The sequence below is a fragment of the Pyxicephalus adspersus genome, chromosome 3, assembly GCF_032062135.1.
Source record: "Pyxicephalus adspersus chromosome 3, UCB_Pads_2.0, whole genome shotgun sequence".
NCBI lineage: Eukaryota > Metazoa > Chordata > Amphibia > Anura > Pyxicephalidae > Pyxicephalus > Pyxicephalus adspersus.
The window spans coordinates 14,065,970-14,093,936 of NC_092860.1; the positions used below are offsets into that span (position 1 = coordinate 14,065,970).

At 37.7% G+C, this 27,967-nt stretch overlaps 1 protein-coding gene across 4 annotated transcripts in view; it reads left to right on the forward strand.

The window, feature by feature from the left end:
* The window catches only part of TOX2 (TOX high mobility group box family member 2), a 92,700-nt gene that overhangs the window by 3,779 nt on the left and 60,954 nt on the right, over positions 1-27,967 (forward strand). The window lies entirely within an intron of this gene.

Consider the following 27,967-nt stretch of genomic DNA (forward strand, 5'->3'; position numbering starts at 1 on the left):
TAGCTTGCTTGTCAGCTATATGTTAATTTTTTATAAGGATTAATATTAAAAAATCAGCAGCAGTAAATACTAATAAGAGTATGTGACCATTTCAGCCAGTCATAGAGCAATATTACAATTGCAGTGCTGAATATCAGCACTGGGTGGCGCTGTGGTACCTACTTCAGTTCTCTACTTTGCTAGGTCACAGAGATAAGACTTGAGTGAAATTGGTTTGCAGCTCATGGATTAAGATGAAAAATTAAACCCAGTGTTCTCCGTTCTGCTTTTTCTGCTATTAACAAGAAAATATCAAATATCCCAGCCTGCGGACAATTTGAGGATTAGAAGGGTTAAGCCGTAGTATCCACAGCTACTTTTGTTGGCTATCTTGTATTTAGAACGTTAGCTTGACTCATTTGTTAATTGATGTTCATTAGCAAGTTTGATCAACACAGACATGCAGTCGGTCACCTGAGTTTAATGCGGATATGCTGTGGCTTAGTAACATCTGTTTGCCAACGCTTAGGGGTTGAGAAGAGCTGTAATAGTAGCTTGGTGGTTGAGTTTAATGTGAAAATAAAGCCTCCAAAATTCATATAAAATATAACGTCTACCTAGAAGTCCTCTTTTCTTTTATCTTGGCATGCTTACAGTGCACCAGGGCACACTAATGTGCAATACTGCATATCTGGAAATCTCGGCCCCTAAAAGTAACCAATGACTTTACAAATGTTTCTCAGCCCCTTACTACTCCAGGCCACATCACTGGTGAAGCCAGTCGGGATGTAGAACCTGTCCAGACTAGGGGTGATCTATTGGCATTGCAGCCCAACATCTCTCATGGGGGACCTTGTTTGTTTGGAGGGTCCTGGCCCTAATAATGTTATGTCTTGCCCTTACATTGAAAAGTTGTTTTGATTGTTGGCTCAGGTGTTGAATAGTGCAGACCACTCTTCTGGGAGTGATCACCTATTGATACACCTGCCTAAACCAACTTAGTTACTTTTGTATTATAACTTTGGTATCACTCCTTTGGTGCGCAGGACAGGCTTAACCCACCATTGACCCATAAGGGGTAGGCTAAGTAGACTACGGAGTGGTCTATCTATTGCTTGCTGTAAAACCAAGCCTCTAGAACCACCAACCTGGCAACTCTGCTCACTCATCACCTAACACACTAAGTCACGTTCTCATGGGTTCAGTACTGTGTACAATACCCATCAATCCACCCGACTAGACCAATTTAGTTTCAACCCCCCATGAAGGAGAAGCTCCTTTCCCTTGTTGTGCAACACAGGCTCACCACAGCAGTAAGTCATGAGGGAGAAGCAGTATCCTGAATTGACCATATGTGATCCAATCAGATTGTCTACGTTCCATATATTTGGAACCCACCAAAATGGAAACTTGTGGAAATGAACCCTTCTCATAGAGTGTCCTTACTCTGCTCAACACATATCATAGCTCATGGGAGCTGTACTGTGTCCAATAGACAGCAAGATTGATGTACAATGTACGTTTGCAACATTGATCTTCATCAAGAGCAGACGGTTCAATAATCTCAATACATACTGCACAAAATGGTCTCTGTTATTATTATCTTCAGCTCTCATATTTAAAAGTTGTTCTGGTTGTTGACTTTTCAGTGCAGTGGTCACCCATTGATTCATCAGCCTAGACCAGTTTTGTTGAAACCATGAAGGAGAATCTTTTCTTTTGGTGCACAACACAGGCTCAACACAACAGTAACTAATAAGGAAGCTACATCACGAGTAGACCATCCAATCAGATTGTCCACGTTCCATGGATCTGGTACCCACCAACATGGAAACTTGTGGAAATGAACCCTTCTCATAGAATGTCCTCACTCTGCCCAACACATATCACAGCTCGTGGGAGCTGTACTGTGTCCAATAGACAACAAGATTGATATACAATGTATGTTTGCAACAGTGAACTTCATCAACAGCAGAGGGTTTATTAATCCTAATATATACAAAATTGCTTTGTTACTATTGTCTCCAGTCCCTTACATTGAAAAGTTGTTGTGATTGTTGACTTAGGTGTTGAAAACTGCAGACTACTTTATAGACCAGTGGTCACCCATTGTTTCACCAGCCTAGGCCAGTTTTGTTGCAACTATGAATGAGAAGCTTCTCTTCTTTGGTGCACAGCAGTGACCCACAAAGTGGACGCCCCTGATTATCCCAGTTAGTTGGTAGGTCAGTTTATTTGGCTACAATTCCAAAGCTCTGGAACCTACCAACCTGCCAAAACACTCATAGAGTGTGCTCACAACACCATATCACACCTCATTAGACAATTTCTGTGTCCAATTTTAATGTGCAGCAGTGACAGAGAACATCATGAACAGATAATAACAATAACCCATGAAATATAAAGAATCAAATCTTTAATAATGTACTTTATTCCATACTGCAATATACAGGAGGCTCGGGCATGAAATCATTTAACATAAATGAAAATGTAAGACACATTAAACAAAGGATCACACTATAAAGATGGACCCTGGGGCTCTGTCCTCCCCAGGCCTGCAATGCATTGTATACTCTAGTTGTTATTGCATAGAGTTGCATAGACTCTCTGACTACCCTGTTTCCTGGTTATATCTAAACGCTGAACTCAGAGTAGATATAAAAGACAAAAACAAGTGCAGCATGCAGCATTTGTACATTCATTATACTTGGTATCACCCTCATTTGATCCATATATTGCAGAACCCAGACCAAGAGAAGAATAGGCAACACAGGGATGCAATCAAGATTTTTTTTTTTACTAACAAGAACATGCTGAGCTCATCTGTCTGCTGCCTCCCTGGCTGCTTGCATGGCATGCTGGGGGAGGGACAAGACCTGTTAGGGTTACATAATAGCAGCAGAGATTAATCAGGTCTCCTCCTCTGCTCATCAGAGCTTTTCTTTGTCCCAGGGCTGTGTAACCCTTAGAACTAGATAGACAGAAAAGCAAATTCTTTGCAGTAAAACAACTCCTTTACATGTATTTTATCTCTGTATTAAGCTATTTGCCAGGAGTTAAGCATTAAGAACGCTGGTAATAAGGGATTCTTTTATAGATCAAGACCACCCATATGACAAAAGTGATAAGGCAATGTAAATAAAGACTAAAACATTTTTATTACCTTGCTTGATCTTGATTACTGTTCTTTCTCCCGATTCTCATTTTTCTTTGTTTGCTGGCCTTGATGGTGTGAATTGTAAATACAGCTGTGTCTATGGAATGCAGCTATATTGAATGCTCCTGCTAAATGCATAGACTTAGCATGAAAACAGAATGCACAAAGATAAGGAAATAAGTAATAAATACTGTTGAAAGTGTTGCAATAACTATTGCAGTTCCATCTGTATAAAATTATTTAGGGAATGCATTGTGCCTTAAGAACGTAATGGCCACCTCTCTAATGGTGTAGAAGGTGTGCACAATGCATTGCGAGATATATACCAGCTTGACGTGCTCCCCAAGACAATACAGTACCAACAGTGTTTGTCAAAGTCATGGGTGTAAAGGAAAGGGTTCATTTGAAAAAAATGTAAGTACCCAATGGTGCCATAGACAGGTCCACATGAAGCCTGTTTGACTCCAGATTCACACCATGCATAGCCAGCTATACCAAAAGCAGAGCCAATATGTAGTTGCTTAACTTTAATTTTTGCACAATTGCATGTGATATTTTTCTTTTTCTGTATGACAATGTATCTAGTCTTTAGTTTCGCAATATACTTTGGGTGTTGCTATGAGTAAAGGAAGTTTTCATAATATTGAGAGATTGATAAGTTGAACACACTTAAGCTATGTACACACTTCCAATTATTATCGTTGGAAAACGAACGACGAACGATCCTGCACGATATCTACGAACGATCGTATAGCACCGATCCTGCACATAGAGATAACGACACGATCGTTCGTAGATATTGTACACACAATAGATACGATCGTTTGAGCGATAGAGGAACTATGTGCACGACAGGAAAGTGAACGAACGTTCGTTCATTACGCATGCTCAGATCATGGACGATCAACGAACGACCGTACACACGAACGATGTTCAACGATTGTCGTCCAATCCGATCCGCCGGTCCGGTCGTTCGTTTCCAACGACTTTCCTCGTTCGTCGGCGTCGTTGGTTACTTTTTTTACGAACGATTTTTGCCCAATCGATCGTTCGTCGTTCGTTTTGAACGATAAAAATTGGAAGTGTGTACGCACCTTTACAAAGGCTGAGTAAGGTAGGAGCAATACACCCAGTTCTCTGACCAAGTATGATAAATGGCAGATACATATTTATGAACGGTAAAAACAGCTCTCAAATGCACAGTTTCTATGTTAGGTTTAAAATGTAGATATGATGACTGGTGGCATGGCATGTACAGTATATGGTGACTTCTCTACTCAGAGACATCCAAAAAATAAGGGCTATGTCTTATCTAAAAATAAAAACATCTTGAACCCGTATTTGTACAGGGATTATGCATTTGTGCTTGCAATGCTGGCAAATCCTGTTCATCAATCTTATTCTGCAGTAAAATAAACTATACGTAGTAACAACGGTGCTCTTTTGGATTTGTAGGTTGTGGTAGACAGACCTGGGAGAACAAACACTGGGAACGCTTCATTTATGAACTTCACCTGCAGGACACAGGGGAGGTACCAGTAGTCTATAAAGGCCCTAGATCCCTCAAAACGGTACACTCATTGCCCTTTTCCCCACCAAGATCACCATCTCCTTCCTAAAAAGAAGACCTGATAGTCCTCTGATCACTTCACGTACCTCCAGTGTTCTCCATTTTTCGGCCTACATTTGACAATATAGGGGTTATATTCGACCTATTATTTATATAATTATAGTCTTGTTTTTAAAGGAGTTCTCTATGTGACAACCTTCTTCCACACTTGAACAAATAAGTAAATCAACCTGTACAGATTTCATGATTTCAGATTGTCTCAAGCTGTGATGGCCTACCAGGTTGAGTTTTTAGACATTTATGGAGTTTATGAAGTTTGAGAGTGTTGACCCAATCGCTGGCTCTTGAAATGAAATGATTGCCCATCCCCTTGTTAAAAGCAATAAACTAATCAGGCCATTGGTAGGTCATGGTAATATGAAGGATGATTTGAGGTCTGCAGTTATATATTTTAGATAGATATGGAGCTATATTTAGGGAAGGGGAAAGGAACTGTTTCCATTTCTTGTTTTGAATATAAAAAGTTAGAAGCTTATTGCTTTAGGTTTTCTTTTAAAATTTCAAATAGTCTTGCTAGAATGGAAACATTAGGAATAACAGAAGGGCTGATATACTAATCTTTCCTTGAGAAATAACTACTATATGTTTGCTTCAGAGCTGGTCATGTGTATGAAGGCCAAGGCACATGGGTATATAATATATGATGGTTTTATGTTATATGATAATCAGCTGACTAAGGCATAGGTTTGATCTTCCTCTTTTATAGAGCTTCAATGGCCAAGTGCCTAGCTCTTCATAAACATGTGGAGACACGACTAAGTGCCTAGCTCTTCATACACATGTGGAAACACGACTAAGTGCCTAGCTCTTCATACACATGTGGAGAGACCACTAAGTGCCTAGCTCTTCATACACATGTGGAGACACGACTTAGTGCCTAGCACTTCATACACATGTGGAGACACGACTAAGTGCTTAGCTCTTCATACACATGTGGAGACACCACTAAGTGCCTAGCTCTTCATACACATGTGGAGACACGACTTAGTGCCTAGCACTTCATACACATGTGGAGACATGACTAAGTGCCTAGCTCTTCACATGTGGAGACATGACTAAGTGCCTAGCTCTTCATACACATGTGGAGACACGACTTAGTGCCTAGCTCTTCATACACATGTGGAGACATAACTAAGTACATAGTTCTTCATATACATGTGGAGACATGACTAAGTGCCTAGCTCTTCATACACATGGACTAAGTGCCTAGCTCTTCATACACATGTGGAGACATGACTAAGTGCCTAGCTCTTCATACACATGGGAAGCCATGACTAAGTGTAGCTCTTTATACACATGTGGAGACAGGACTAAGTGCCTAGCCCTTCATATACATGTGGAGACAGGACTAAGTGCCTAGCCCTTCAAACACACGTGGAGACACGACTAAGTGCCTAGCTCTTCATACACATGTGGAGACACGACTTAGTGCCTAGCTCTTCATTCACATGTGGAGACATTACTAAGTACATAGTTCATTTTCATTTGTGTTATATTTGTGCTGACAGAATGTTGTAGGTGCAGATAGTGCAGTTTTATGGAAGCACAAAGAGAGATAGATCGGTAGATAGATTTCAGATATGATAAGTGACCAGATGTGGGATTTGGGCCTTCAAAAAGTATTTACTACTTTAAATGTTTCTGTGGTCCAGCAGTGGAGAACTTGGGGTTGATAACACTGTATGGGATATCATTTCAGCCACAGCAGTGTTGTCAGCTCACTAACATAGCAGCTAATTTGATATCTAGCAGATATTTTTCAGTCTTTTTTGCATTTTTAAGAGTCAAAACATGGGTACTGAATGATTTTTTTTAAACTTCATAGTAACTCAAAATACAAAAATATGTGTTCACTGGAAATACACTTTTTTTTCCCTTTAACTCTAGCAAGTTGCGGTTGGTGGTATGATCACTAGATTCTATGATAAGCTCCTACCACGTTGCTTTCATAGGAATTCTATCTCAGTTTTCTGGTATCAGTAAAATGGCAAATTTCAGCCATAGTTTATGAACAGTCCACGTGTGTTTGTTCACCAGTTCAAATATAACCAGCAAGACTATATACCAGGGACAGGAGCAGCTGGCCAAACCCCCACTCCATAACTTGGTACTAGTCCAAGAACCTCTATTGTAGTAGATCTCTGTATGACTTGTTTTCTTGTTCGACAGTCTGCAAGAATGTGTCGGTTTCCTGAGAAATCACATAATGTGTTTTTTTTGTAGTCAAGTTTATTATTTGGGACAGATGTACTACACAAAAACTACAATGAAACTCAGAAGTTTTGTTTTGATATTCCTTATGCACCTAAAAAACTGAAATGTGATTGGGCATTTTTTTAAATATATATATATGTATATATATATATATATATATAAATAAATCATATTAATCATATTAATATAAATGTATTTAAAAAGATAAAAAAAAGATTAAATATTAAAAAAAAAGTCATTGATACAGTATGTATAACCAACTTTATACTTTTGCTAACTTTTCTCTAGAGAGTGTATTACCCTTGGATTGTGAAATTTTTCTACTGTGAGTTGCTAGTCATGCCATTTGTGATATTTTCGATCAATTAAACAATCGATTATACTAATCCAACCCAAATATTCCCTGTTCTATTGACCAGTTTTGATAATTAATTTGAATATCAATTAAAAGTTGCTCTGGCAAGGCAATATTTTTGCCAGAAGGATTTTTAATATAGATCAGGTATTGAAGAAGTGGATGGTTTATAAGTGCAAAGGATGTTAATTATTAATTTGTGTTGAAAAGTCTCATTTCTATGTATTGTTTGCAATTATATATAAAGAACAGGGTAGCCATGTTTGCTCATTAAAGCCAAGGGTTCTGATTTCTTCTTTGCAGTACTTTGCAACTGTTCTACTTCTCCACTCCTAGGACAATGAAAACTTACTGACTAACTGAAATAAATGCATTGCCTGATTGGCCGATCTTTTTTTCTCAGTGTTTTTCAGAAGGGTTAATAAACCTTGCTTCTAGTGACTAACCTACACAAATTTGTATTTAGCAGAATAAAAAAAAGGGGAAAAAGCAAACATGACAAATGTAAAAGTCAGATTAAAAATAAAGACAAACATGTTAGTAATATCTCTTCTGCCCACACAAAATTCAATATACATCCCCCTTAAGATTATCTCTGGTCAATACTGCTGATAATAATGTATTCAGTGTAATGCATGATTTTTTTTTCCTATACACATGATGTCTATATGCATGATTTTTTGCCGGGCCACAAGGGGATAATTTTGGAGTGGCCTACAGGAGAACCTGAAAGAAACCTTTGGTGAGCCCCAGTCAAATATCCCCCAAACTTAGTTTTTTTGTGCTGTCTGGTAGGTCCCTGGATTCTGCAGCCAAAAAAGCACAGGAAATCTTGGCTAAGGTCCCGCCAGTATAATTCTGGTAGGACCCTTAGTGAAGTCACAGGACTCTTAGTAATTAAGAAGCCATTTCCCTATTCTCTAAATGCTGAACATTCAAGGGTGAAATAATAACATTTCTGTATGCAAGATCAATGTTATAATTATAATCATGTAAAAGTAGGTGAAAAGGGTGAGATTGCTCATTACACATCTGAAGCCCTATGTATGTGTGTAGGACTTAATACCACTCTTGTGGTTGCAAGAATATCTGAAGACGTTCACATCAAACATTTGGAACAGAAGATTTAAGATGGTGTGTTAGTAGGGCATGCTTTCTGCATTGTATGAGAAATCTCTACCAGTTATGTCTTTGACCCTACCTATGTCTTCATGTGTTGGGTGTCCATATCAGATGATATGGTGACCAAGGTCTTCAACACTTGGCTCAACGCTTGACCTAATCCCATGTCATTAACTTTCAGAAGAACTTTATGTAAGGAACCCCTACAGTGAGTTATAAATACTTTGGTAGAACGATGAAGCAGAATCCTGTATTTGCAGTTAGGCTAATTGGCTTCCCCTCAAAGTTCTTAGACTTTAGTAATGACATAAAACTATAGTAGGGACACTATATTAGGCACTGCATAATATGTTGGCACTATATAAATACAAGATAATAACAATAATAATAATAATGCTATTACACAGTCTCAATATAAATCCAGAGCACCCCAGGAATCCTTATCTCTCCCCTATAATATTATCTGTTATGGCAAGTTACAGTTGACCTTTCAAGCTTTGGTAGGAATTTTCATAATAATGGTCCACAACTTTTGGAGAGCTTTAGAAATGCTTGAATCTGGAGATACCAGCTATAGAAGCCTGGAAATAATTGCAACATCTTTAAAATACACTTTAAACTTGCATGCATTCAGGTTATAAAGAGGTACAAAATTAAATAGATTCAAGGACCAAAATCCCAGGTACCTGGTGGCTTTTACAACCTTCTCTAAATTTGTACAATGCAATGCCCAGTTCACTCAAGTTTCTTGGTGGTACCAAATACCATTTTATTTTGTTCCCATTATTAAGAGAGCACTGTTTTATGGAAGGGGTTCATATTATTTAAAGTGCAATTTAGCTCTATTTGCTATAATCCTTTGAAGAAGAAGAGATGAACCCAACAGACCAAACCTGATATTTCCCTCCCATTTCCGAAGAAGTAGTATATGTGAATGCAGGCCTCAATCCCGTCTGGCAGTCTGCAGAGGAAGTTGGCACCACCTGCTTGTACAAGTCATAAATTATTAGTTGGGGAAGCGAGAGAGACAGATCAGGAAGTACAAGGATAGCTGATAAGAGGAGATAGACATGACTGATAATTAGGGTTTGGGCAGCTAGTGGGAAACCACAAAAAACAAAAAAAAACTGTGATGGATGAAAAAGAATATCTGTCTTAAATTATCTGGGTCACCACCACATGAATGATGGCATGAAGCTGTGTACACCACATGCTAAGATAACTAGAGTTTTCAGATGTTGTAAAAATAACCTAGTTCTATTCTCATCAGCTCATAATAAAAATAAATATTACTTTGAATATTAAAGTTAATAAGTAATTAATACTGACCCTTCGTCCTGGGTCAGAACACAGACACATCAATTCTCTCAGACCCATTGAGCTCTGCAAGGGTGGTGAGGATACACTTTCATCAGTGAAGCTGGGTGATCCAGCAAACCTGGAATGGATTTCTTAAAGTACTTTGCTATTTATTAGCTAATGTTTTCAATCCTGGATCAGATCTATGCCAGATTTGCTGGATCACCAAGCTTCACTGATGAAAGTGTATTCCCTCCATCCCTGGAGAGCTTTAATAAATCAGGCCCATTGTCTCTATCCTAGATTTTTTGGATTGGCAGCTGTAGTTTTGCTTTCTCATTTTTAATACTGGTGAAATCTGGTATTGCAACATGACAATGCACAATAAAAAAACACCAGAAAGAAATCTATCAACTTTATTTTTTTAATGTACAAACTTACTGATAGGAGCCCTAGATAAAGCTTAGTTAAGTCCTGGCAAACAGTTACATAAATCTATCTGTTTAGCTAGACCTGTGATCAGCACCCCTGCAAGACAACAAAGCCAGGTCCACATAGCACTGCAGTTAAACAATACTGCCTGGTCATACCCCAGCCTATGATTGGATAGCAAAGAGGAAGCAACTCAATGATCAGCTCAGGAAATTTAAGGCAAACTTGAGCAAATATGGAGTAGAAGACACAAATGCACAGCATTGCAGCTCTCTGTCCCTCCTCCCAATCTGGAAAAGGTTGGTGGTTATGGGCTATTGCCTTACTTGCCCCCTCTAAACCCAGAGTGGATTAGCTCCTTCCCCATATTCTAAAAACATGCCTGTGCAGTGAAATAGAGTTCTGATTGTCTCATATTGCTCTCTCATTACAAGAAGTTTAATTGAACAAGACATTGGAACCTATACTAGCTGTAGTTAAAACTTAATTTAATAATGAATAGTGACTGTATGGCTGGAATAAACAGTAATTTATTATTTATACCCAGAGTTCAGGTTTATTATTATTTTTAAAATTAGATAATAGCTAGCACTGGTAAATTTAACAGGAATATATGAATGTTTTGTTACCCAGTCTGGGGTTTTGCAGCCATGGTAAAGTTAGATTATTGCAAGTTTATCATCATCATGGTTCTCTCCCTCTACCACCTTCTTTGTTGGGAGGTTCTAAAAATAATCCCTTATATGTCCAACTTGACTGGTGCTTCATATGTTAAATTTATGAGCTCCACTGTAAGGAACAGGAAAAAAAACACTTTGCCTTTGTTGCATTATTCATGTCTCTATATAAGTTTATGAGTTGAGATTTAAAAATAGGGCTCTGAGGACATTTTTATGCTGGTGTAGAGGTGAAAATGGGGTTAATAGGAATCATATATTGCGGTGTACTGACTACTAATTTGTGCAGAGAAGTCATTACAAAATATTTAGGGACTTTATATTATTCAATATCATTGTTTTTACAGGGATTAAAAGAAAGGGCTATACACAGTGATATTTAATTATAAATAAAGTTTAGACTTATTAAAATGTACATGGACTCGGAATGTGGTCATTCCCCTTGTTTTTCCTAATTAGGTGTTTATTTTGCATGAAATAATGATGATTAATGAAACAATATTAGTATTATGTGTGCCGCTTCTTAGGACAATAAATTTATGTATATATATATATATATATATATATATATATATATATTATAAATATAGATCTATATCTATATATATATATATATATATATATAGATATATATATAGATATATATATATATTCAATGTTTGAGAATACCACCCATCTACACAAACCATGAAAGGGATTTGATTATTGGTTATTTCTTGGTTATTGTTTAGTTATGATTATTATCGGCTTTTTTTCATCATTATGCTTCCTTTATAAGATTGTTTTAAGAATAACTCTGGTAAGGATTTAGAATTTGGGTGAAAGGTTTATTGCAGTGGAACACTTTTGTTAATTGAATGATACATTATTTAAAGAGGTCTATATATCAGAATACAGAGAGAGGCAACTGAGGGTGAAAAAGGGGCCAAGGGGTCTGGGTCCAAAAATTGTACTGTTCCTTGTGAGGGTCAATTGAGAGCTAAACATTTCAGCTGTTTGGAAAATTGGATCATATTCTTTGTTACAGCTATGAAATACAGTTGTGCCACTTTCTTGTCCCCTGCCAGCTGGTTAGACAATAAAGAATTGGAAACACACTGATGGGATCATTTGTATGCTTTGCCCTCCTGTAGCCATGTTCACTGTATTGGACTAACTGCACAGTGGAGGTCCAATGAATACTCTATACACTTCTATATGCATGATACACTGCTGGCCAGGGGCTGACCTAGAGACGTGCAAAGTGTGCTGCTGCATGAGAACCCAGGCCTTTATTATCCAAAAAGACCCCCTACAGACAGGGTTGAACCTGTGCTTGATTATTATTTTTAAAAAAATCCTCCCAGAAGGAACAGAATGACATGCAGAAACACATTGCATGGAAGTTATGGAAGATGTAAGTGAAGAGTAGCTGAACAATTATGAGCAGCTATCTTCACTGTGCTTTAAAGTGTCTGAATGATTTTGAAGCCAGATCTAAAGGCTGATACATGATACATTATGAAATTTGAAATGCAATCATGGAGAAATAATTGCTGCAAATAGAAAGTATACCGCCTTTGTTTCTAAGTTTCTTCCCGTCATATCCTGGGTATGTCCTGCAACATATAAGACAGGTGGAGGAACAAATAAAATATCTCCAGAAGAAGCAGAAGAGGGTTTCCGCGAAACGCATAGAGAATACTATATCAACTACAGTCCCCTATTTATCGGGGGTTACACACCTAAATGGTGAAAATGTTTTTATGTTGCTGTTAAAACAAGGAGAATAAGTATAACTGTTTTAAAAATAAAATATTTAAAATTTAATTTACGTATGATGCCATTTATTACTGCCTGATTAGTCCCATGCTCTTTTGTCTGTTTCTGTACTGTAATACCCAGAACAAAAATTTGTGTATATGCAATTGTATTAAAAAACAAAAGTAACCAAAAATATTGGTTTATGTGGAAAGCACATATCAAATTTTAGTTGATCGAACATTTTTATCTAATCAGTCGAAAAATTTGCATATGGCTATTTCTAGATACATAAATGCTTTAAAAAAGAAATTTTTTTAATGTTTGGAGGTCAGTTTGTAGCATTTATCATATCTCAAATGAACAATATATAGCAAAGTCCTTAACCTTTTTAAGATACCAATGCAAAGTCACATACCATATATATATTTATATATATATATATATATGCTAATTATTGTTTCTGGATAATAAGAAGTTTGGTTGTAGATAGGCAGAATCCTTTTGCGGTTTGCTGATATGACATTATCAAGGGCAGATAACGCTTTAGTTGTACATGGCTAACAGTGCAGTGGATACAAAAAAATTGCTTGTAATGCTACCTTTGCATTATGGTTGCTAGGACTTTTGTTTGTCTATCATATCAGAATTAAAGGTACACATGGGATCTAAAACATAAATGTAGATGCTGTTATTTCTATCCATGTGATCTGAGCCATCTTAGATATAAGAGCTTCAGAATACGCTCCTCGCAGGAAATACTAACTATGTACAAAGCACACATACACCTATTATATAGTTATATTATGTGGTGTTAGTTATACAGAGGGTTTTATGTTGTCATAATGCAGTCCTATTTATAGAAGATATGGCAAGTAGAATGTATATATATATATATATATATATATATATATATATATATAATAAATGTAATGAGTAAAGCAAAACCGAGAGCTGCCATTAGTGGGGGGACAAAGGATGCCTCTGTATTGGGCCCCCATTAAAAGAGCTTGACTTTGCAATGCTGGAACATTTAAACCTGGGGAAGGGGTACCTAGAAGTTTGGGGCCTGGAAATTTCTAATGGCAACCCTGGCTAAAATGCCATGTAAATAGTATGAATTAACACTAAAATATAAAACTTTCCTTATCTCTGTCTCTCTATCTCTCAATATATATATATATATATATATATATATATATATAGATATATATATATATATATATTGAAATTGTCAAAAAACAAATACCAAATACAAACGCTAATAAATACCAAATAGTTTTCTCTAATAATGGGTTAGGCAAAACTGTCCTCTTATACTTTTACTTGACCCAATTTGATGCTAAGCTACTGCAACTTTCTGAAAGGATTAATCAAACTTTGTACCAATGGCCGTACATGGCAGAACATTGTTTCTTTCTGCCAGTCTATCAGACCAGGTTTGTCTAATTGAATACAATACATTTACAAAATCTCTACCCATGTGGAACATCCACAATGCTCCTGGTAACCAAAGACCATGTGGAAGGCAGCTCTGATCCAACATTTTCTGTATTTTCAACAAGCAAGAGGCACATTTTTGTTTGAAATAATTAAGTTTGAAATAACTCACATATGCCCTACAAACTCATGTGCAGGTTGAATTTTAGCAAATGAATTATTAATAAAAAATAAAAATATACGCACTTACCATAAAGTAATGAAAATATCAGGTCACCCCATTTTGTTTTTTTTATCCAGTAAGTATGCACAGACAAACAGTTCAGATAACCCATGTTTTTGGAATTTTTCAATACATTTTTTATGTTTGAAGCAATCTAATTTCAGCTCTGATTATCAATTTTAAATGGTGCTGTTTATTTAGCAATGTTACTAATTCCGTAACGCTGCACGGATGTGTAGGAGCATGCAAATAGAAAACAGGAAGTAAGGGGGATTAAACAAGGAAACAGGGCTCTGTGGAATCTGTCTATGAAAGTGCATGCAAGAAACAAAAATAGAAGTCAATGGAATTTGCAATTTTATCTTAATATTGGCCAACCCATTTTACAACCCAAGCTAAAAGCTACATGAGCCGATAACAAAAAATGTATTTGAGGGGAATATTTTAAAGACAATTAGGGCAGAACATTGTATATGGGAAATCAAAATCAAAGAGGAAATTAGATATTATTCTACCTTATTATTTATACAGTATATATATATCAATCAAGTAAGTAAATACATATATAAAAAAGTAAGTTGAAAGAGAGCCTTGGATGGATTGACATGAGGATACTCCAGTTCATCATCAACAAGTCTTATGCATGGCTGAATTTGTGTATTAAGCTCCATATATTTTGTATAGATAAATCTATATAGCAGCCATATTTGCTGATTATGTAGGCTGTAAATACCTCTTTTTTGCAGGGCAATACATTGGTTGTGCATTGCTATGTGTGCTTGGCTATGGCAGCACTGAACAACAGTCTAGGGGGATTTGGATGTTCACACAAGGGAGGCTTTTGCGGTTATATAACATGCCTACATGTCTTTATAAGGTTACGGAATTTGTTTTTGTTAATTGATGCTATGGTAGACAGAGACTTTATATACGTGAGATATCTGGGCTGGTGACTAGGGGTAGCCATGTTGTAACAGTTTGAAAGTTAGAAATTTTTTTTTGATCCAAAACAATTTGCAGAACATGGGCTGATTGCTGCAACCCTTAGTGAACGGTAAATAAACATTTCATTACATTAGAGAGTTTCCCTCAAAGTTCTGCACGCCTTTTTTTTGGGAATAGCATTTGTTAACTGCATTTGATTACAATTGGTCATAAGATATATGGGGCTCATACATAAAAGACATACAACAAGCAATTTTCTATTCAGTCTGAGGTTCCTTTTGAAACCAGTACATGGATCGGGGCTACTGAGCAGCTGGTCAAGAACCACCCAGGAACAACTAAACCTAACCTTATGGTTAAGTACCATGAGTACATTGGTAATTATATTAAGAGCTTATTGATTATGAAGGCAACTCTTTGCTAAGATTCCAAGGTATTGGAAAGTTCTCATCCAGATTTTGGATGCGAGTTCTTCGGGCCTGATTTATTAAAGCTCTCCAAGACCGGAGAAGATAAACAAGGGAGAACCTGGAATGGATTGCATAAAATCATTTCCTAATATTTGGCAATTGTTTTCAATCCTTGACCAAATCCTTTCCTGGTTTGCTGGATCACCCACGTTCTCCCACGATAGCCTATCTTCTCCAGTTTTGGGGAGCTTTAAAAGATCAGGCCTTAAATATTTTACTACCTCCTTCTACTTCAATGTTCTTGCTTTTAAACTGGAAAATTATATTGGTTTCTTGCAACTCACTGTAGGAAAAATTGCTGTTGAAATCCTGGTTCACCACCCCCTCCCCCAGCCTGCTGATTGAACAATAAGGAAGCTGCAGCACATTGAAGAACTCACTTTGTGTGTTTTCTTCTCCTCCAAGCAAATGTGGAATTCAAACACCATGCTGGCTCCCCATTCCGACCTTCCCTTTCCTAGTGTGGGAATAATAGCAAAGCTAACATAAGGACAGATCTGCATATTTCAACTAGCAATATATGAAAATTATATGTAATGAAAGTCAATACATAACTCAAAGTTTAATGTTTAATAAAACGGGGCAGTCGCCTATTTTTAGAAGGCATGTATGAACCTTCCCATGCAGTGCACATGGCACTTAAAATTTTTCATTCAATGTTAAATCTTTATGAGAGATGTAATCATAGTTGACGTTACCCACATCGGAGTGAATGAGATGGAGTCTTTATAAGATACATCGACGCCATATGACCAAACTCATTCTTTTTGAAGAAGGATCACAGTGTGAGCGCTCTGTCTATGTTGTTGCAGTGGTAACTCATGTTATGTTGCAGGTTTAGTAGTGGTTGCGGATTTCAACTGTCACAGATCGAGCGATATGTACAATTCTACCACAAAGCCACATTTCCTGCTGCTGATCTCTGAAAGGTGTGTTCATATGTCATATGTATAAACCTTTTTTTCTAGAATTTTAGTATATATATATATATATATATATATATATATATATTATTATCAGTCCCCATAGCTGGGAGGACTGGTGCTTCTGCAACATTCTTATTTAGGGAAGGGAGCCCAGAAATTTCTAATGGTAATATTATTATTAATGGTTAAGGCTAGTTTTGGATAGTACTGTACAGGTATACATTGGGGTCCTGTGGTCCCCCAATTCTCAATGGCACCCAATAAAAAATTATCTTTGAAATTAATGGTGTGCCTTAATGCAATACATCTTGCAAATTACTTAATACGCTTTGTCTGGATCTAAATGGGTTCCAAATGATTATCAAAATACATGTATGGAGAACACAACAATCACAACTTTTTATTATGTTCTTGGACAAGCAGCCTCATCTTTGACACATTCCATGGTCTTTGGGTTGGGGCAACAGAATGGCCTATGTAGCAGTAAACTCTGGTGTGTGTTTCTAAGGTATGTTTCTGAAGCTACTCTGGGGTATGTTTCTGAAGCTACTCTGGGGTATGTTTCTGAAGCTACTCTGGAGTATGTTTCTGAGGCTACTCTGGGGTATGTTTCTGAGGCTACTCGGGTATGTTTCTGAGGCTACTCTGGGGTATGTTTCTGAGGCTACTCAGGGGTATGTTTCTGAGGCTACTCTGGGGTATGTTTCTGAAGCTACTCTGGAGTATGTTTCTGAGGCTACTCTGGGGTATTTTTCTGAAGCTAATCTGGAGTATGTTTCTGAAGCCGCTTGAACTGATGTGCTTCATACATATGGGTTGACAAGAAACATGCTCGTAGGTGGCCACTTCAGAAATGACCTTATCAGCCTTCTGCTGTTTAACATGGTCCAACCACAGGTTTTAGGTAGATAGGTGACCAAGCTATATCGCTCCCATTGTTGTTGAGAAAAATAGGGTTGTAAACTTGATATTTTAGTATAGTAGAGGTGTGTGAAGTTAGAATTGGTTGGACAGAAATAGAATGGTTTGGCAGGTAATACAACTATGTGATTGTTTGCCTGCATTTCAGGTTCAAACATGTACTATTTATCCAGATATATATTATAAATAGTATAATTTGAATGTATATTGCTGTGTGTCATTCAAGCCAGTCTCTGTATATATAGTTATAAACCAAGTGCAAGATATAGTTCTGGAATTGAACCACGCTTACTTCATCATGCTATAGGTATTGTTATTTGCCTTGACAATTGTACAACAACAGCAACGAGAGCTAAAAATGATCATAAAAAGAGTAGCACAGCAGTCCCCTATATCATACTGCCTGACAACACCTTCCTTTTATCCTTACCTTCAAACACAGTCAACATGCAAAACCAGGTGCAAATGGCCATAGCAGCCCCTTTTTATTCAATAAAATAATTGCAGTTATGAATAATTAATAAACCTATATCATAATAAAGTATCACAATAATCTTGTTATGTAATAAATTGACAAGAATATCAATATTATATATTATATCTCTACCCTCCATCTAATTAGGTTGAAATAGCCATACCATGTTAAGGCCTCCCCTGAGCATTCTACCATATACTTTTAATCTGTACTCCCTAGATGGTTGCAGGTCCTTAAGGGCATTAACCACATCCCAAACACTCCGACCCATTTGGGATCTGCCATCTGCTTGATCCTACTGTTCTCAGATGCACAGCATCTCCTAGAGAAGCACAACACTGTTTCAATACCTTACTACAACAATACTCCTATGGTCATCATTCTTTTCTATTTTTGGAGACATCTAACTTAGGATACCCACAACTGTAATAATACTATCAAAGGACCCTCGAGGACCTACCTATCTTTCAACTAACTCCTCCCCAAATTCCTATTCTCCTTATCTGTCCCCCTTTTTGGTTTGATGTATGGACCACTTTAAGACTCCAATATTTAACAACCACCACTGAAAGTGTTATACTACACTAAATCTTTCATCCAATCTCTGATTTATTGCATTTGGTATAAAAAGCACTTGTGGGCTTAACCAAACCTTTTTGTCCTCATAAATTTAGATGGTCAACGCAAACATGGGGAATTGCAAGGGTACATTGGAGAGTGTCCCTCTTTGGAAAGTATGCAGTTTGTTCAAATTACTTTTATTCTAATAATATGAAGGGTTACCATCCAAAGACTTTCCAAGAGTTTGAACTCTAAAGGTCATAAGCTTGATCATCCGCCTATAATAACAATGTCAACATTGGTATGGCACTTTCCTTCCATATAGCTCAAAGCATGTTTTCAGACAAAACGCACTTACACAAAGGGAGTACCTACACACTTCATGCATGCAATTGCATGCTTACAAGACTTGATTGTGTAGCCATTCCCACTGCCACCATGACACCTTACCCAACAAATGAAAAACCCAATCTACCTAATATTGTATATATCTAAATTCTTGTACCATCATAGACTAAGCATTGTGCATGCTACCGGTTGACGAGTTCAAGAGGTAACTGGGAGTTTGTTTATGTATGTAATGTAGATCTGTATGTCTGATCCTGAGTCTGCAGGTGCAGCCACAGAGACCACAGTTGATCTCACTCCAAGAGAGCCGCAGGGTTTGTTCTCATTAATAACAATGGATACACCATGTGCATGGCTGTTGAGCAGCTTAGGCATATAATTTGTTACTTTGCCCCTTCTTGGTGTAATTAAGACACCGAAGCATCAATTTGATTGAAATTGCAATGTCAAAGCTTTATTGATTAAAATTTATCGACTCAACACCCCAATGTTAATGAACGGAAAGGCCAGTCCTAACAAGTCCAGGAAGTCAACCGGCAAGCCATATCCCGCATAGGGCCTAATAAGATATCATTTTGGTTGCTGGCAAGTTATATCCCACCAATAAAGCTGTTACAATATAGGAAAGTTAAAAATATAGTAGTGGGGACTTGCCTTGTAGGTGAAGATTAAAGAGGGAATATAACTCTTCACCCACTCTCTTTAATTCGCTACCATTGTCACCAACCCAACTTGTAAATATAGCAAAATGGGGGTGATAGGAGAATAATTAAAGCCAACAGAGCAGATTTGTTATTAAAACATGACCCACTTATCAACCATTCTTCCAACAGCCAAGAGCCCATAGTCGCAAAGGTTCGATGGGCAATTCATTCCATGGTGACGTCCCCATAGTTAGAGAAGTTTGTGACTCCCATTTCAATCAGAACTGCAATTTTTTTAAGCTACTTCCGGGGATCTCTTTATTAAAACAATTTAGACCAAAAGTTGGCCTTTAGCCCTGTTTTACCTAATTTAAACATTATGCATGAACATACTTTCAAATCAAAAATGACCTCAGGACCTTTCAAGCAGAGAAAGAAAATCAAATGCAATCTCCATACTGCCATTAAATCAGGTGGAAGCACAAATAAAATAATGCCGAGTCTGTATTGTACACTGAGGTAAATGACTAAACCTCATCCGATACCCAATCAAATGCCAGGAATTTGAGAAATAGAATATTTATCATATGATTGAAAACTTGACATACCCACAGGATATTTCGCCTTAATTTTTAGTAAATGTGGCCAATCGGATTGCAGTTTTTACCAACAACTACTCTGGTCTCCCTCAACAAATGAACTTCACAAAGGTTGCTCTGCTGTCACTCTTGTGAATGATGTTTTATGGCTTGTGTTTTGTTCTGTGGCGGAAGTAAAGATTCAGAGAGATAACTAATTATATTCAGGAGGAAACCAGAAGTATTTTTCCATGTTTCTTATCAGATGCTGCAGCGGTAAGAGGAAATACAAGATACCTGACATCAGGCCCGGTGTACTCAGTTATCGCTGGATCTCTTTTTACCAGATTCAGTTAAATTGGTTTGATTTGTGAGTGCGTGTGCTGGCAGACTGCCTTTGTTTGCTCATGCAAATCTATATCATCTGAGTATATAATTTGCTGGCCAATGTAACTATTTCATGACCATGAAAAAATGAAAAAATCCTGCTACATTTTTCCTAACCTATCCTTAGATATTATTAGGTAATATAAATTTTGCTATAAAAAATGTATATGCTTGCTGTTCCATTTTTTTGGCTACTGCATTCCATATGCAAGTTTGTAAATGCTTCTTCTAGCAATCATTTCTATATCAAGGAATGCAATAAAAATGCCATTTGAAAGCTTTCCTGCTATAAATAAAAATAAATATGCAATGTGACAGTTACAGACCTGGGTGTAAGATGCCTGGTCCTCCATATGGTTTCATGACACAGTAGTGGGGTAGGGGCCCATGGACCAAATCGAAGCACCCATGTGGTGAGTTAGAAAGCACGTTTAAAATATTAAGGTGCCGTAACACAATCTATGTAGTCCAATTTTTTCAATTCAGTGGTTTTCTGAGCTTGTCTGCTTTTCTCCAAGAAGAACACCATCTTTGTTAGGTATTGTCCAGGGTCGACATTTGGTCCCTGCCCCTACATACTGACCTTAGATGATATGGCATGTAAATCTTAGCACCTTTTATGGCCACTTTATAGCCACTTTTATGTTCTGGGCTGTGGGTACGCATGTTGTCTCCCCTTTCTGCTGTAGATTCTTACCTTGTTGCAAACTGCCCAAAATATGAGAGTCACTGCCAGGTCTTCTTTGTGTTCTGGGCTGTGGGTAGGCATATTCTCTCCTCTTTCTGCTGCACCTTTTTTACAAAGTTCCAAAATAGATGGATCACTGCGGGGAAACTAAAGAAATGCTCCCTTGCAGTAGACTGATGACATAAGTTTAATTCAGACAGTTGGTGGAAATAGCGGCTACTGGGTGGCTACAAGCAGTTGGCATCTTGGTAGCTGCTCGGCAGACCCAACCATCATGTTGGATCTGAATGAACCAGCTTGAACATCTGAAAACTGGGACTACTCAATGGTTCCTATTCATTTCTCATAGTGCAGACACAGTTAAGATGCTACATTTATCATCACAACATGGGCATGGTTCATGGGCATGAGGAAGCGGTAACCGCATAACCCCCCCATCCATTTAAACTTTGCCTATAGTTTTGCATACATACTAAATGACTAGCTCCTGGGATAAATTATATTATTTGTCTCAAGCAACAATCTATCATGTGTACAGTGGTCCTCAGATGTCATTTAGTGTTTCGCTGCAGTAGATCACAGGATGACCACTGTCATATGCTTTGGGGCCTCCTGCTTGTCCTCCCTCCCCTTTCCATAGACTTGCACATTGTTTTGTGTTCAGAACCTGTTTGTTCTACCATCCCTAGAAATGATCAATCCCAGCAACTGAAATTTATATGCAGTCTAACCTTCTAAGATTGTCCTATTTAGCACCTAGTTTTGAATAATTAAAAAGTACAGTTTTGATTTCCTTTCTATACAGTCTTTGCATATTGTGACATGTCGGGAATTCATACATGCAGACTGGTAACATCAATTTACTATGATGAATTCCCTTTCAGCCAATCAAAACAAATGATACTTTCCCTTGTTCCTCTGTGTTCTTCCTCACGTGTAGCCAAACTGAAATGAGTTTTTTTTTTCCTGTACTATTTAATGAGGCTGAGCAATTACAGAGAACAGCTTCCAAACGAGAATGTTTGTTGAAAACAACATGTGCATAATTAGTCCTTAATGAGCCATTGTGTGTGTGGTATTTTTTTCCCTGTTAAACGTGCAATTAAATTTATAATGGTTTATAGGATGTAAAATGGCTTGAAAAAGGGAGCAAGTGTATGTAGTTTTACACAGTTAACCATTCTGTCACATGGATTCATTGTAACAGGGTCTCCTAATGAAATGTATTTAATTTTAACAGTTACTGCCCAATTATTCATAATTCAGCTCTTTTGGAATTGTATCTTAATATACAAATACATTGTATTGTAGATTACTGATCTGTAGATGTTATTGGTGCATTAGTTTTATTTCTTTTTTTTTCACCTGGTGCCAGTAACACTTTTTTTTATTGCAATACAACTTTCACTTAATTTACTTTATATATAGAGGAACAGCAAAGTTGGAAAGTATAACAAGGGACATTTCTTCCATATCATGGACAGTTGGAAAGTATGAAGAGGGACAGTTCCTCCAAATCAGAAGCAGTTGGGATGTATAAGGAGGGACAGTCCCTCCAAATCAGGGCAGTTGGAAGGTATGAAGAATGAATGAAGAAGGACAGTCCCTCCAAATCAGGGAAGTTGGGAGATATTGGGGGTAATTGGACTATTGTGCTTCCTAATGGGCCCATTGGCTAGCCCCCATAGACTTTACCAAGCACAGGTTCTGTAAATACACTTTGATTGACCTCCTATTGACCGACCCCATTAGATGGTCTGTACAAATTCAGATGCATTAGAGAAATCAGATAAACAGCCTAATACCTGTTTACCGATTAAACACATACAAAGGAGATATTTTACCTGCCAAAAGAAGTTTTTTTCTGTCCATTCACTCCTGAGTTTTGTACAGCTCTCTTACACAGCACATCCTTGTGTGGCAAAGCAGGAGACCAGATTTCTCTCTGCTGCAGTTACATATTGCATACAGGTCTTGTCCCTCCCTGTGAATAGACAGCAAAGGAGAAGCAGCAAACTGATGAACACTGCAGCACTACCTGACTTCTTGTGCTGCTGCTTCCTCACAATCTGAGCTCTGCTGCAGATGCATCATATAAAATAATATAATCATGTCTTTTATATCAGCATGGAGTTCAGCTTTAATTCTCTGATTTTATCATTTGCAGAGTTTGGTTGATAGCAGTTGAAGCTCAGTTGTTAGTTCTACCAGTTGCCTGGAACAGCTCTTTAAACTGGTTGATATGTTTTGGCATATGACAATATAGATTTCAGTGTCTCACCCATACATCATACATAGCGCCAGTGATCAGACAGTGCCGCACACACAATTTCGATGCATTGCATTTAACCACATACTGTATGTGCGAAGTTTATCACCGATATCATTATCACGCAGCTTTATGTGAAGGAGATTAAATATAAGACGAACCCAAAATGACTTTATGTAAAAAGAAATAAAAATAACATTTATATATATAAATGTAAAGTAATGATGACAAATAATATTTATAAATATATATGTAAAGATGCAAACACCTGCACAGAAAATTAGCAGTCTGACATTTCTATATATATACTTGGCTGACGAGTGCTCTTGGCTGTCATTTTAGGCTACAGGAAGCCTAATGGTGGCAATTGGTACTTTGCTTTTTTCTTTTTTGTTACTGGGAACAAGTCAGCTATATGTTATAAAAGCCACTGGTAATAATTCTGCAATGGAGCCAAGAACAAATAAATGAACTGGCATGCCAGCTTGCAATGGCTATTGTCAGTGAGGACTTCACTTGTCACATACAGCATGATGCAGGACACATATCAACGTCCAAACATCCTAGATTCCTCTTCACTGGCATAGCCTAAACCACTGCTATCTATGTTTTTGGCTCATGCAGTTAAAGTGGCATTCAACTATATAAATATTTTTCTCAAGCAGTAAAAAGCTCTTACTGACCTCTGTAGCTGCAGGTACTGCAGAGTAATTTATTCACAAAGTTCACAACAGAAGCATTGCAATATTTATGCATTTCAACAGCTTAGCCTATGTCCCCCCCCCCCCCCCAGCCAGAACTTCTACATTTCAGAAGGTTGGAAGGTTGCTGGGTCACTGTTTGTAGATTGTACAGTGCTTTTGCTGTGATCTTTGGAGAACAATTGCTTCATAATATCCTCAGCTACATTCAGTGATTGCTTGTTTGAGTCAGTGCTAAGCAGTATGTCCATGGGAGATTCTGTAACCCCTGGTAGTTCTGACAGGAGGAACAAAGGAAAAGCTAAGGAGGCAAAAGGGACAGAGGTATTTGGTTATAGAAGAGGGACCATCCTTCCAAATTAGGAACAGTTGGGAGGTATGAATCAACAACCCTGCATGGTGGGTTCCTTTTAATGTGCACATGAGTACAGATAGTGATGTTTGCTCCATGTTGTGAATCAGTCAATCCTGGCATCACTTTTATTTTATCTCTATAATAAAGCACAGTTTAGGTATTAGAATTATTACACATTTATCAAGTTTTTTTTATCAAGAACAAAAGTAATAATGGATGAAGTCTACCAAAATCTTATCCTTCTCCATCCTCATCTTTGGCTCTACCTTGTAACTCCTTTTTACCCCCCTGATTAGGGTTGCCACCTTTTTAAGAAAATGTTCCTATTATTACCACTGGCAATGAATCCATTTTTTACCAGTCAGACCTCTAATACCACCAAGTTGGCAACCCTACCACTGAAAGTTAGATAAGATTTTCAAGCAGTGTGCCCCTCCTGTCTTTCCACACACTTTGTTTGAGTTCACATACAACCAAACACACCACATTAGCTATTCCAACCTAGTCCTGTGTATGTGAAATATTCATTGCCAGAGGCCAAGGGAGATGTTGACATTTGCCACCTTGCTGCCTATAATTTGTGGAGCATCTGTTCCAGCATTCACGCTGGTGTAATGCCGCTACTGTGCATACAGCTCTTGCTGCTGGCTAGAATTATTGTCAGTTGTTCCACATAAGTTGAACTTCTATACAGGGCTGAACCACCGAGAACAAAGCAAATGCTGGCCCAGAATCTGACGGTTTTGTTTGAAGAACGTTCTGAGGAACACCTAAAATGTTTTCAGTGATGGCTCATATTCCAGATGTCAATTATGGCTAATTAATGAAGACTTGACCAAGGAAAACTAGGGCAAAAAACAATGGTGAACTTGGTGACCAAGTGGGTTTCACTTTCCATCATGCACATCACCAATACTGATTCCTTATAGCATCTTTGCAGCCACTCCCGCAATGGCTGCATGCCACTTTTCATTGAGAATTTCCTGAAGGTTACAACAGTATATTAGGCCTATGATGCAATACCTGTCTTCATACCTGGCAGCACATAGTCACCACTGGGAAGATATGCCAATGAAAATGAATAGCACCACAATGCGAAGTGTGTTTTGAATTAATGAGCATTGAAATGCACCAAAATGTACCAAAACTGTATATTATAAGGACCTACCTAAGTTTCCGTCCATGTTATATCCAACCAGGAAAACTCTCATACTATGTGGAAGGTGGTAGATCGAAGGTATCTAGCCTTTTGGAGCAGAGATACGGCTGTATTTGACAAACACTCACCAACTGTCCATCAAATGCTAAGGCAATGGGAGCTGCCTGGGAGATGCATTGGATCCACCAGTTATCCACCTGGGAACCATTCAGGAAGGCCCCATCACTTCACAATAGATGGCCAAAGGTGTTCGGCCCTTTGAAGGAGTGACTGGACACATGGGGGAATCTGAAGAACGCTCACCAACTGCCCATCAAATACTCAGGTTGCAGGTGCCTGGGAGCCTTATGGGATCTACCAGCAAGCCACCTAGGAACAAATCAGAAAGGCAAAAGCAATGTCAGTAATGGCTGCCGGAGATGTCTAGCCTCATGATGAAGTGATGTGGAATTTGTGGGCATTTAAAAAGTGGCAGCTGCCTGGGAGCCCCATGGGATCCACAATGGAGGACATAGTGAGATATTGCAATATACCAGTGCAACCCTTACTGCATTGCAAAACTAGTTTTAAAAAAATGGCAAAAGAGCCATGATATAGAGATCATTCTATATATTGATGTATAAGAAGAACAAAACAAAGTGCCTGTTGTACAGTGGGTGGTCTCATAATTATGATATTTTCCCGGCCCATGCACTTACCATCCCTCATCAAGACTGCCAACCCTGCCGCAATACTCAGTCTACCCTAGGCAGCTTCATTGGCTGCTTCGCTCTGTGATTTAAGGAATTTGTGGAATTTGTTCTGAAGTTAAACCTTGATACAAAGTATTCAGTTCTATAATCATTTTCTTTCTCTGTTCATTCTTCTGTAGTGGTAATAACGGCTTCTATTCAATAGGAGCCAAGTGTAATATCTGACCCTGGGGTGTACAAGAAACCATTTATCTGCTTTTTTGTTCATTCTACTGTACAACATGTCACTCTTTTCACCTAAAATAAATACTTTTATGAAAGATTACAAGGAGAACTGACCCGCGTGAACCTGTCCTTAAATGGGAGCTGCTGTGTAGTTTCCATGAGTACAGTTTTTGTGTTGTTGATACAAATTTTTGACATGACATTTTGGTAGGCTGTTGTACCATAATTTTATATATAAATTTGCATGTGTCGTTCCTGGCAAAGGACTGCTGAGAATAAATCAAATATAGGAAAAGCCACTTATATAAATTGTATTAGGTTCAGCGAAGGTTTACAGACCAGATCTGACCCACAGACTAGAGAACAGTTAATCCTGATTGATGCACTGTATATGTATGCCATGAAAAAATGCCTCCAGGACAGTATGAGAATTACAACATTCATAAATGAGGTTTTTTTTGGTCATTCACACATTTTGTTCATCAAAACAAAATGAAAAAATATCTGTCTGCATTATATGCATATTCCCTGCAAGCACAAAAGACACCAACTGATCTGGCCATCAGTTCCTATGTTTTGTCCTAGAATGACAACACACAAAGTTTCTTTGGAGTGGTGTCGGCCCTTCCAAAAGTTTCCTTTTACTAGACTATTCAAACCACCCCATTCTTTTTATCTCTACATACTCATCGTCATCATCATAGTCACAATTTATTATGTAGTCCCCTACCCAAAAAAATGTTATCCGAGCCAGAGTTTATTTGCAGTTCCTAGACATCCTTCACCTCTTCTTTGAGTGTGGTAGTTCTTGGGCTGTCATGCCAATCTCAAAGCTTCAGTCATTTGTGAGCCACAGAATGGGAACAAGCATGCTGATCAGGACTTTTTTAGGATTTTTAGATGTGGGTCAGACCAAGCAGACTTCACATTTTTCTCAGAATGGGTGCAGTTTAATTACAAAGTTTTATATATATATATATAATAATTTGGTGACCTATGATAGGAGTTTCAGCCATCAGGGAAACTAGGCTCATTTTTATCTGATCTAAACTAAACTCAGCTGAACATGGTATTACAAGCACATCTCTATAAAGTATAAAGTTAAAGGAATGATTTATACCCTATCCGATCTCTGACCTGTATTTCGTAAATTGTTTAAAATATAGAAAGATAGTCTGAAGGCAAACCTTTATTGCTTTGTTTTTTCTCTATAACCGTCTCTTACACTAGAAAAAAGTGTGCTTTGGTTTAAGAATATACCAAAATTCATCGGTTTAAATACTTATAAGCTTTTAAAAACAATCATAAAATTGTTTCAATTCATTATCATTTTACCCTTAACATCACTCTTCTGA